Genomic DNA, 12,638 nt, shown 5'->3' on the forward strand with positions numbered 1-12,638 from the left:
CTTTAGGTTTCTACCATCCACACTATTTTCTAGTCTTTTAAATATTTAGTTGTCCGCACACACACAAACAAACTATGTTTTAAACTTATTATAAGGAATATAATCACCAAAAAAATTGTGTTGGTTCACTTTATTTCATAAATAAATTGCGTTGTTACCAAATTAGTTGCTAGCGGATTTGTGATTCTTGCCGAACAATGGTTTAGCTATTAGCAACATATGAAATGTAATGTAAACGACTAGTTTTGTTATTAGAAATGTTTAAATATTATAAGAATAAATAGGATAAGATCATATGACATCTTCAATTAACGATAAACAAACTAGTTTTTATATATACAGTTTATTTTCAGGTTTCCAATTACCCAAAATTGCATTTGTTCATCACTTTATTTCATAAATTGCGTAGTTACCAAATTAGTGGCTAGTGGATTTGTGATTCTTACCAAACGATGGTTTGACTATTAGCAACATATCAGATTTAATATACGCAACTAGTTTTGTTAAATGATATGTGTTCCTACAAATATAAAAATATTAACTTCCGTATCAATTAACGATATTTTAGATTTGCGTGTTCCTGATCACAAGGACATTGGAATAGGTTTTTGGTTATGTCCGCAAATAAAGTTGGACATTAATTACCTAATGCATGAAGGTCTTTTATGTTTTTAAAAAATCAAATCGACCATAATTTAGACAAACTTAGCTGGACTATGATTATTTCTGAATATATTTATATTGATCAAAATGATTGTTTAATATTTTCTAAGTTACTGTATTTTTCTTATTAAGGAAATAACCAACATGAAAGTTTGAGGATATATTTTTTTTTATTAAGTTACTAGCATGTATAATTTTTTTTTAAAAAATTAAGATAAACTATCCTACTTCAATAAACCACAATATAGTGAAAGAGAGATTTCAAATCATATGTGTCATGTGTTAGTGTTTAAGTAGTCTGTGATTAAAAAATGGAAATCTCTTATCATATCGGGTATAAAATCTCTTATTAGATACGTAAGTTGGAAACTCCCACACCTTCGATACTTTAGTTTACTTTCATTATAATAATCAAATTAAAAGTCAATATATTCAATCCGTCACAAATTAGACGAATTTAGTTGGATTATGTGCGTATTTGATATTGAACACAATAATTCATTGGTAATGACCAAAGGCACAGTTAGCGGGATAGAAAACTGTATTTTGCGTTATGATAATGACCAAATGTAATTTCGTAATTCTCAAACCTTCGATCTTTACCTTACTTAAACGGTAATAATCAAATTTAAAAATAAATATCTATATTCGCTCCCCATCTGGTATCTATATTAGGGTTCCATTGGCTTCAGACTTGTGATTCTTACCAAGCTATGATTTGACTATTAGCAACATATTGAATGTATACATTAAAACTCAAATTCCATAAATTCAATATTATTGCCTATCACTTATATTGAGCTTTCGAGTGCATAAAAACCCTAGATTACATCCTAGTTGGTTGAACCTAAGGCGAATCCGAGCGTGTTGTGGACTATATACGAAGGGGCGACATTTGGAGCTCTATACTTGTTCTTGTTCAGTTCGGGAGCAGCTAGGGAAGGCACTCATGATATAGTATATATACTAATTTATGCTAATTGATTACGTGACAATTAATTTGGATTCTGGCTTTATGGTTTTTCCGCATGAATTAAATTGCACATAACGTTACACACAGATAGTCTTGTTTTTACTTAATATGATTATCACATCCTCGAGGACTGTCGATTCGAGTCATTCCATTGGAAAAGTGTCCCACGGTAACATAAATAGCACAAGGTTTTAATTAATTATTACTCTGGTATAGCCGTATAGGATTAGGAGAACAATTACCTTTCTTCATCTTCATTGTTCTTCATGCTTGAGCTTTCATCCCCTTATCATCATTATTCTCCTCATTTAGATTTTCTTCTTCTCCGTTAGTTTCTATATATTACAAAATAACAAGATTTTAAATAGGAAAAATTGATAATATTAATCCAACTTTTGTCCGATTTTCTTTTATTAAGTCCACCTATAACTTATTTTTTAATAATCCCACCATTACTACCCAATTACTTTTATTAAGTCTATCAGATCATAAACCTGTTGTATCCAATGGAACGTCCTACGTGGCATTTTCTTTTTTTTCTTTTTAATGCTTCATTTCTTTCTCTTTCCTTCTTATTTTTTCGCGTCTTCTTTCTCTTTCCTTCTCCGCTTATTTCCTCCACCATTTTTCGCCCATTTTGTTGGAGTATAGCTCAAAAAGTTGTGTCAAACAAAATATTGAATTACCACATTTCACAACAACACCGACATGGTTAGATTATCATATGAAGACTATGAACCCACCACTTCCTCAATAAGCTCTCCCATTTTTTCAATCTAGACCAAAAGTGACCAACTACTTTGTATATAGCTATTGCAAATTTGCAACTTCTGAACCACATGCATAGTTACAGCTTAAATTAAGCACAATCATTCACTAGTTTCTACTTTCTAGGAGTAGCATTTTGCAACACAATGATTCCCTGTTAGCCTAATTCAATTAACCAAAACTATAGCATCTAATAACCAATAAATCCCAATTAAACCCATAATCTAAACAGAGCAGAAGAACAAATCTTTCAATTACAATCCCATAAATTAAAAAGTATTTATAAAAAAAATACTTTAAAATCCGGTAAAATCATAATTCAAAAATAGCAAAAGAACAAAATTTTCACCTCCAATCCCATTTTTCTTCCCATAATCACTAGAAGAGTCGGATTTTCCAAACTCATCAGACAAAGCAGCATCAAACCACAGAAGGGTTCAAATTATTCCAAGAATCCTCAAAACGACGTCGTTCCTATTCATCACTATTGCTGCTACTCTTGGCCTCATCTTGTGCAACACAATGAACTCGGAGATGATGGCGGCGGATATTACCAGGGTTCGAACCTCGAAAAGCTTTGATAAACAACAATGGCGTTTGAGATTTCCTGTATTAGAAATTTGGGTGCGGAAGAATTGGTGGGTATTTGGTGGTTATGTTTTGATATGGAGAGCAAGAGTGAGCATAAGATAAAATGTTATATTTTTCATTCCACATTCCATCACCATACAACAAAGCTCTATTTATAGTTGTACGTATAGTTCATTCTCTAGATTTTTCTAAACAGTTCACTCGATATTTCTTAGGTAAATTATAGATATTATTTTACCTAGATTTTTTCACACACTATACTAGATTTTTATGTAGTACATTCTAGATTTAGATTTTTCTAGATTATATTTTAACACTCCCCCTTAATCTTGAAAAATCTTGTACACCAAAATGTTTCATCTTTCGAAAAACTCGTTGATGCACTTGTCACCAACCTCCACTAGACATGAACGTTCGAGTTTCATTATTCTTGGCACCCGTGTTACCAACGTCTATCTTCTCGATACCTTTTATTAGTCTTGATCATCTTCTCGTTGGTATCCATGTTATCAACTATCCCACTTATAAACACGTCACTAGTCATCTCCTGAAATTTTTCTTCAAATTTTATTTTGTTATTCACTAGAGGAAAAATTGTCATGTGCTTCCCTTCAAGTGCGGCTCATTTGATAAATTGGCAGCACTTGAGAGCACAATATATATATATATATTCATAAGTGCGGGCTATTTTAAAATAGCCGCACAAAATATTTCTACATTTTCGCATTTTCCCGCTTATTGCTTCTTTCCTTAGTTTCTTTGCTCCTTCCCTTCTCTGATTCTCTGGGCGCAAAATTTAACACTCACAACACACCGAACGAGTCGTCGCTGATGTTCCCCACCGCGGTGTCGCCGCTGCTGTTCCCCCACCGTCGCGTCGTCGCTGTTGTTCCCCCACCGCCGCAGCTCATTCCCCTCTCTGGTTCTTTGCGTCCTAGTTTTAATTCTTGAAGGAAATATGTCCTTCACCCAAGGTGCATTAAGTCTAATACCAAGGTTCAGATTAATTGCGAACAATTAATTCAGTGAGATCAAGTGATCGGAACAGCTAGCTGGAGCAATGCTTCCGATCAGTGAGTTCTAATGAATATTAAGCTCACAACTTACTCTTGACTGAACCTACAAGGTCACACCAATGACACGTAACAGATCACCGGATTAAATGAATCGGAAATTCATTTAATATCTTTTCGGGAATTAGTTGGAAAACGTATTATACGATACGACCTTGCATTCGAATCGTATATCGTATCGAATATTCGTAAGCTAGGCGAAACGAATAAATCGTATCGTACGACGGTGATTCGTCATATACGAAATAATAAATAATATATCGGAAATATATTAATTGCGAATACGAAGAGCGGCCCACGAGCCGAGTGCACGAAGCACTCAAGGCCCATGGGCGCGCTGGGCACGCAAGCAAGGCCATGACACAGCAGCGCTGGCCCATGTCCGAGCAGCTGCGTGTGTGTGTGCGCGGGCCAAGGCAACGACACAGCAGCAGCAGCGCGGCCCACGACCCAGCTCGCTGTGCGTGCTCGTGTGCTCTTGCGCGGGTTTGCTGGCCGGCCTTGCCTTATGGCTTGGTCGGTTAGTAAGGTTATGTTAATAACCTTCTAACCCCTTTTCCAACACAACACAATTCAGTCACACTAAAACCCTAGAGTCACAGAGAACCCTAATTTTCTCTGTGCCTCCAAAGTGTGTTCATCCCAAAAGGAAAAACTCTTGATCGATTGTCTAAGCTACGATAATCAAGAAGGATCTGATCGTGTCGGTGAACCAAGTAGAGGAACGACAAGTGGAGTTCTAAGTTCGTGTTCGTTGACAATTTGTGGAAAACACGCTTCAAACGTAAGTATGCTTAATCTGTGCTTTATACATGCTTCCTGGCTTTGGGGATTCTTTCCGCACATGTTATTATGTTTAACTGTATTCCTCTACAATTCTAGCTTCTTCCAGATCGAATTAATTCAGGCTCGTTCTTCGATTTTTTTTTTTTTTGGCGATTCGTTACATATTTCTGTCGAAATTAGTTTGCGAATCCCTTTTAGAACCTGGGTTTCTTATTAAAATTAGGGTTTCAATCTCAAATTCGCGAAAACTAACTGTAATGTTTAGATTTTCATATGAAGTTGGGGCTTATTCGTTGTTACCTTCTTTCTCCTTGGGCGATTGCGACCATGACATCAAAATTCTAGTAAGTGTTGGTACCTTCTTTCTCTCTAGGTGCATATTTTAATTGAAATCATTCAATTTTTCTTCTTGTTCCATACTATTTAAGTAATTATTTGTAGTTCTTAATTATTTAATTTGTGTATTTTTTGGTTGATAATTTTCAAGTTTATTTTGTTAATTATAGAGTTCATGCCAGAGAGAACAGAAAACTATATTTGCAGATTCATCCTCTGGTTTCACGTTTATGTGCATCCATATGGTACAGACCCTGCTGAATGTCTGGGCTTGATGCATAAGGTCAAAGTTTTTTTGTTTACAATGTGCTTAAGATGCTTATGCTCTCACCTTGCCTTCCTTTTTTACATTCAATGATTGTGATTCTTAGTTCCATAGTAATTTGAAGCACCCCTTGTTTGTATACTAGATGAAGAGAGGTAAAGATATGATAGTTCTCTTTTTAATACTCATGTAGTCCTGTTTACCTGAAATCATTTTCAGTGTTTACTAAGACCGTCTCATAGATATGATAATGGTAATACTGTTGTCAACGTTGTTTATTTTGATTTGAGTATTCGAGGCAAAGAATTACTGTAAATTCAATGACTGGATTACTGGTACTGTGAAGCCTGCAAATAAGGAAGTTGCTTATGACACTGAAACAGATATGAAGATTGAGGGATTTGTCCAGCAGTGTCACATTTTCTTCCAAATCTGCTATTCTTGGTAAGTAGCTCTGTTGTTTTATCTTCTAATTCTGTTGTTGTGTTGCTGTTGTTTCTCAGTTTCCGCTTGAGCACATCCAACTGTTACAATTTATAACTGTGACTTTTAAGTTTGTATTTAGATGGAGATGAAGTCATATGTTGCATGCTTTTTATAACAATTATTGAGTCAGTGTTTCAATGCAGTTATGTTTTCTGGATGATGCTAAGAAACTGTAACATATCTCATGCTTTCTCACAGCTTAATGGCCATTCACATATGAAAATCTTTGGTTTGTGGGCCGTGAATTGTTTTTTGACCCTGCCCTCTAGGCAAATCATAATAGTGTGAGCACCCCTGCTCAGTCTGCACTTGATGCTGCTCTGCTTGATTCCAGCCTTCCGAGATTAGGCATTTCCTTTACGAAGCTAGTTGTTAGGCTTGACTGCTTGAAGATATCCATTTCTACATAATATTTTATGATGTCTTGTGGTTTCTTTTCTCATCTCTTTACTTTTTCTGTATTTAAGAATAGGACTTTGGTACCATGTTTTTCTTATGCTTGCCTGAATGCGTGAGAGTTGAATGTTTGTTTTAAAGCCATATTTGGCCTGTTTTGGATGCTTGCATACCATGATTTTAAACTGTGTTTCTGATGATCACTTGATAAATAATCTGAGCCGTGAATTTGCTCATGCTGCAACAAGATCAACAAATGGGTAGTTTTCATCTTTACTTTTCCCTAAACCCATGTTGACAGAAGAAAAAAACATTTTCCCATGTTTTAAATGACATTGCTTGGCCCACAAACCAGATCTGATGGTAGACATGGTGTGATGATGACACTATAATGGTTTTGGTTTAAGGAGTTTCTGAATACGTCATTCTAAATATCTCAGGTGTGAAGAATACAACCACAAAGCTTGAGAAGTTGAAGTTTTCTGATGGTCAACATGTCATCATACCGCAGCATATCCAAGTCCCCGATGCGGTAAAGAATGTATTAATCTTTGGAAGCCTTGATGCAAGTTTTGGGGTCGGGGAGAACTGTGTAGTAGATGGTGAAAGCAATGGGAGCTTTAACCCTGTTACCGATTCAGTTCACAAGGAACCTGTCAGCGAGCTTTCTTTATAGTCAGTGTACTTCAAGTCGTTAGGGTTTTATGTTTTCTCATATTAAATACGGAGTATCCTATTTTAACATCAATGACGTCTACTTTCTTCCTCCCTTCAGTGTGCACATCGGTTTCAGTGGCTTCAGTCTACTATTAAAGGTACACGTAGTCTTTCTATTTAATTTCAATGATTGTTTTATGACTTTATCTTATTGTTTATTGGTTATATCCGGTCTTCACTTTTTTTTTCCTGTTTTTGAATATGATACTTGTCTTTCCTCGAATGCTTACATCTTATCAACAGAAAACATCAGAGTGAGTAAGTAGTACTACTTTACAAAATCTTAAAGAGTGGAAATTCTTAATTTGATAGAATTGTTCAAACGAGAAAAAAAATTACAAAATGGGTGAGAATGAGTCTTTGAAACATAAAACTAAGTGTATTAAACAAGGAAAGACTTTAAAATACTCATTTAAGTTCATTAGTTGAAAGTTTGGACCGAAATTAGCCATTTTAGTCAAAATGTGACAAATAATGAACTAACGAGGCTTAAATGTTCATAAATTCACCAAAGTGGGTGAGAATGAGTGTTTGAAACATAAAGCTAAGTGTATTAAACTTGTAAAGGGTTTAAAATAGTCATTTAAGTTCATTAGTTGAAAGTTGAGATCGAAATAACCCATTTTAGTGAAAATTTGACCTATAATGATCAAACGATTCTTATATGTGCATAAATTAACCAAAGTAGGTGACAATGAATCTTTTAAACGTAAAGCTAAGTGTATTAAACTTTTAAAGGGTTTAAAATATTTATTGAAGTTCATTAGTTGAAAGTTGGGACCGAAATAAGCCATTTTAGTCAAAATGTGACCGATAATGAACTAACGAGGCTTAAATGTGCATAACTTCACCAAAATGGGTGAGAATGAGTCTTTGAAATATAAAACTAAGTGTATTAAACATGGAAAGACTTTAAAATACTCATATAAGTTCATTAGTTGAAAGTTGGGACCGAAATTAGTCATTTTAGTCAAAATGTGACCGATAATGAACTAACAAAGCTTAAATGTGCATAACTTTACCAAAATGGGTGAGAATGAGTCTTTGAAACATAAAATAAGTTTATTAAACATGGAAGGACTTTAATATACTCATTTAAGTTCATTAGTTGAAAGTTAGGACCGAAATTAACCATTTTAGTCAAAACGTGACCGATAATGAACTAACGATGCTTAAATGTGCATAATTTCACCAAATGGGTGAGAGTGAGTATTTGAAACATAAAAATAAGTGTATTAAACATGGAAATACTTTAAAATACTCATTTAAGTTCATTAGATGAAAGTTGGGACCGAAATTAGCCATTTTAGTCAAAATGTGACCGATAATGAACTAACGAGGCTTAAATGTGCATAACTTCACCAAAATGGGTGATAATGAGTCTTAGAAACATAAAACTAAGTGTATAAAACATGGAATAACTTTAAAATACTCATATAAGTTTATTAGTTGAAAGTTGGGACCGAAATTAGCCATTTTAGTCAAAATGTGGCCGATAATGATCAAATGAGTCTTAAATGTGCATAACTTCACCAAAATGGGTGAGAATTAGTATTTGAAATATAAAAATAAGTGTACCAGACATGTAAAGACTTTAAAATACTTATTTAAGTTTATTAGTTGAAAGTTGGGACCGAAATTAGCAATTTTAGTCAAAATGTGACCGATAATGAACTAACGAGGTTTAAATGTGCATAACCTTACCAAAATGGATGGGAATGAGTCTTTGAAACATAAAACTAAGTTATTAAACATGGAAAGACTTTAAAATACTCATTTGAGTTCATTAGTTGAAAGTTGAAACTGAAATTAGCCATTTTAGTCAAAATGTAACCGATAATGAACTAACGAGGCTTAAATGTGCATAACTTTACCAAAATGGGTGAGAATGAGTCTTTGAAACATAAAATAAGTTTATTAAACATGGAAGGACTTTAAAATAATCATTTAAGTTCATTAGTTGAAAGATAGGACCGGAATTAGCCATTTTAGTCAAAACGTGACCGATAATGAACTAACGATGCTTAAATTGCATAATTTGACCAAATGGGTGAGAGTGAGTATTTGAAACATAAAACTAAGTGTATTAAACATGGAAATACTTTAAAATACTCATTTAAGTTCATTAGATGAAAGTTGGGACCGAAATTAGCCATTTTAGTCAAAATGTGACCGATAATGAACTAACGAGGCTTAAATGTGCATAACTTCACCAAAATGGGTGAGAATGAGTCTTTGAAACATAAAACTAAGTGTATAAAACATGGAATAACTTTAAAATACTCATATAAGTTCATTAGTTGAAAGTTGGGACCGAAATTAGCCATTTTAGTCAAAATGTGGCTGATAATGATCAAATGAGTCTTAAATGTGCATAACTTCACCAAAATGGGTGAGAATTAATATTTGAAATATAAAACTAAGTGTATCAAACATGTAAAGACTTTAAAATACTTATTTAAGTTTATTAGTTGAAAGTTGGAACCGAAATTAGCCGTTTTAGTCAAAATGTAACCGATAATGAACTAACGAGACTTAAATGTGCATAACTTTACCAAAATGGGTGAGAATGAGTCTTTGAAACATAAAACTAAGTGTATTAAACATGGAAAGACTTTAAAATACTCATTTGAGTTCATTAGTTGAAAGTTGGGACCGAAATTAGCCATTTTAGTCAAAATTGACCGATAATGAACAAACGAGGCTTAAATGTGCATAACTTCACCAAAATGGGTAAGAATGAGTCTTTGAAACATAAAACTAAGTTTATTAAACATGGAAGGACTTTAAAATATTTATTTAAGCTCATTAGATGAAAGTTGGGACCGAAATTAACCAATTTTATTATTATATGGTTCATTATTTATTTGTTATGAACAAATTAAGTCTTAATTTATTGTACGATTCAATATTTATAATATAACTAACGTGTATATATATTTTTTGATGGTCGATCTTTTTAAGGTATTCAATAATCCGAGGGAGCGGCCTTTCACCTTTGAGGAGATAGATGAAGTTCAAGAAATGTTGGCAAACTTCATTACCAGTGATTGTCTTTGATATTTTCTTGTACTGAATCTTAAATTATGGATTCTAGCTAGTTTTTCATATGATTGTAATGTAATCGACTTTTATATTTACAATTATATACTATTTAATTTAATTATCTATATAATTGGATACTTTTTATATGACGTATGGAGGTTAATTAGTGGCCTGGTCCAATTGTAATATGTAGCAGGGAAATCGGTTATACAACAAATCTAGATCAAGTGCGGCTCATTTATAGGCCAAGTGCGGCTCATTTTTATGCTTGTGCTGCCCATTTCTATGTCAAGTGCGGGCTCATTTTCAAATTTGGCAGCACCATATATGTCAAGTGCGGACTCATTTTCAATATTGGCAGCACCAAATATGTCAAGTGCGGGCTCATTTTCAAAATTGGCAGCACAAAATATATCAAGTGCGTGCTCATATTCTAAACTTGGCAGCACAAAATATGTCAAGTGCGGGCTCATTTTCCAAATTGGCAGCACTTGAAACATCAAGTGCTGCCAATATTTTGGCAGCACTCGAGAAACATCAAGTGCGGGCAGGCCATGTGTTGTACATGTAAAAGCCCGCACTAAACCCCTTAAAATGAGCCCGCACTTGAGGTCACCAACCTCCACTGGACATGAACGTTTGAGTTTCATTAATCTTGGCACCCCTGTTACCAACCTCTATCTTCTCGATACCTTTTATTAGTCTTGATCATCTTCTCGTTGGTATCCATGTTACCAACTATCCCACTGATACACACGTCACTAGACATCTCCTGAAATTTTTCTTCAAATTTTATTTTGTTATTGGTGCTCATGTCACCAACCATCCCCTCTAATGCTCTTGTCATTACCAAACTTCATAATCTTCTTCAAAATAGATTTTCTTCTTGATTTTCTTCACAAAAATTGGTAACATTATTTTTCTTGAACCTGCAATTCTTTCCTTTTGCATTCCCAACATTGTGGTTTTCATTCAAACCAACAATTTTCACTATCATGGTTAGTCTTCTTACAAATATTGCAGGAAAGTTTAGCATTCGTACATTTGTACTTTGTTGAATCCTCTTCTTCATGATGCACAACCTTCTCCTTGGACATATTCTTGAATTTTGCTGCAAGAGCAGTCTCAACCGCTTCTTCATTAATATGACGGTTTTTCCTTTGTTCATGAGACTCCAAAAATCCCATAAGTTGTTCAACCGTAATTTTGGATAAATCTTTTGTTTCTTCAATTATAGTGATAATATTATCAAATTTATCCGTTAAAGATACCAAAATTTTCTTCACAATTTTTTCATCCGAAATTTCTTCCCCATATGATTTCATTTGATTCACAATTTCAATAACTTTTGAAAAATAATCTTTAATAAATTCACCTTCTTTCATTTTTAAATTTTCAAAATCTCTTCTTAAAGATTGAAGTTTAATACTTCTCACCTTGCTATCTCCTTGAAATTCTTGTTCTAGGATCTCCCACGCCTCCTTTGTCGTATTAGCCCTCAAAATTCTTGGAAATATCATATCCTTCACCGCATTTTGTATGAGATACAATGCCTTAGCATCCTTCATCCTTTCACCATCGGGTTGCTTCTTTTGTGCTTCGGTTAGGATACTTTCATCTTCATATTAATTCTATATATCCTTTATCAGCATAACTCCACAACCCATGAGATGTTAGTAGTGTCTTCATTTTAATTTTCCAAAAATCATAGTTTTCTCCCCCGAAAACTGGAATCGAAAATGTTGGGTTGTTAGCCATTGTAATTTGTTTTGTGTTTGGGTTGAATGTGTTTTGGCTAAAGTAGTGAAGGCTTTGGGAATTTTGGCTCGGATACCAAATGTTAGAAATTTGGGTGCGGAAGAATTGGTGGGTATTTGGTGGTTATGTTTTGATATGGAGAGCAAGAGTGAGCATAAGATAAAATGTTATATTTTTCATTCCACATTCCATCACCATACAACAATGCTCTATTTCTAGTTGTACATATAGTTCATTCTCTAGAATTTTCTACCTCTAGATTTTTCTAAACACTTCACTAGATATTTCTTAGGTAAATTCTAGATATTATTTTACCTAGATTTTTCCACACACTCTACTAGATTTTTATGTAGTACATTCTAGATTTAGATTTTTATGTAGTACATTCTAGATTTAGATTTTTCTAGATTACATTTTAACATCCTGAACTTGAAGTTGAATTGAAGCTGATAAGACCAAGTTGTTGATGATGTGATGATGTTGTTAGTAAACTCATTTCTCAAATTCCAGAAAAAATTAACCCATAAATTGAAAAAAGGGGGGAAATTTGTGAATTTGTTTGGGGATTGGTTGGAAAAGTAGTATACTTTTGTTTGAAATTATTGGGTAGACTTTCTCGAAGAAGATGTGAAAATGTAAAATGGAGTGTTAATTCGCCGACTTGGATGCATAAATTCGGTTGGCAATTAATGAATGATGTGGCAAGCAATTTAGGAGGAAACCAAGTTTGTGTTGTCAACATTATAAACTGACAGGCTAAAGTCGTATCACCTAGTCAAAA

At 33.9% G+C, this 12,638-nt stretch overlaps 1 long non-coding RNA gene across 1 annotated transcript; it reads left to right on the forward strand.

Annotated features, from left to right (window-relative positions):
• The first annotated feature begins 5,727 nt into the window (after window positions 1-5,727).
• LOC110799463 (uncharacterized) lies at window positions 5,728-10,156 on the forward strand. The gene is made up of 4 exons (XR_008924441.1): window positions 5,728-5,899; window positions 6,778-7,012; window positions 7,113-7,152; window positions 10,019-10,156. It is a non-coding gene; the product is annotated as an uncharacterized lncRNA (long non-coding RNA).
• The last annotated feature ends 2,482 nt before the right edge of the window (window positions 10,157-12,638 follow it).

This window comes from Spinacia oleracea, chromosome 6 (assembly GCF_020520425.1).
Source record: "Spinacia oleracea cultivar Varoflay chromosome 6, BTI_SOV_V1, whole genome shotgun sequence".
Taxonomy (NCBI): Eukaryota; Viridiplantae; Streptophyta; class Magnoliopsida; order Caryophyllales; family Amaranthaceae; genus Spinacia; species Spinacia oleracea.